Genomic DNA, 714 nt, shown 5'->3' with positions numbered 1-714 from the left:
GGCGGCGCGCGGGGTGTGCAGCNGGTGAAGGCGAGCGATTGATGTAGGTGTAATTGGCCGTTTCCGCGCGAGGTCCGGCGTAGCATCCCGCGTGGCTAAGGGCATGCNTAGAAGGTGCGTTGGCGGGAGCGATATCCGGTGGAGGGGGTGGCCTGGGCGCGTGAGCCGGGACAGTGTCTATGGGGGGGCGCCGGGCGGCCGCGGCGAGGCGCGCGCGGCCGGTGGCGGCGGCTGCCAGCGGATTGGGACGAAGGCGGTGGTGTGTCGGGGGTAGAGCGGTGTGGAGCGGATGGTGGGTACGGGTGGGGAGGGGGTGGGGGGCGCGGGGGGCAGTCCCCCTTCTGGGGAGCACGAGTAAGGGAGTAGGACGGATGTGGATCGCTAGGCTGATCGCGATGACCGAAATTTTGAGTTGGTGGGGTGGGGGGGCGTTGGGGAGAGGGCGGAGATTGAAAGGAGAGAGAGGAGAGGGGATGGGAGGAGAAACGGAGTGAGTTTGGGAGGGGGAGGGGAGGGGGTGAGGTGGGTTGTGGGGGGGAGAGTGTGGGAGGTGGGGGGGAGTGGGGGATGGTAGTTAGTTGGAGGGGGTGGGGAGTATAGTGGATATTGGAGGTTGGTAGTGGGGGAGGGAGAGAGTGGTTAGAATTATGAAGGGATGGTGAGAGAGGGGTGTTTGGTGTGGGAGTTTGGAGAGAGGGTCGTCGTCGGCTAGNG

Source organism: Cryptosporidium hominis (assembly GCF_000006425.1).
Source record: "Cryptosporidium hominis TU502 chromosome 6 CHRO016028, whole genome shotgun sequence".
Lineage (NCBI taxonomy): Eukaryota > Apicomplexa > Conoidasida > Eucoccidiorida > Cryptosporidiidae > Cryptosporidium > Cryptosporidium hominis.
The sequence above is the reverse complement of the archived record's forward strand: the minus strand, read 5'-3'. Positions refer to the sequence as shown.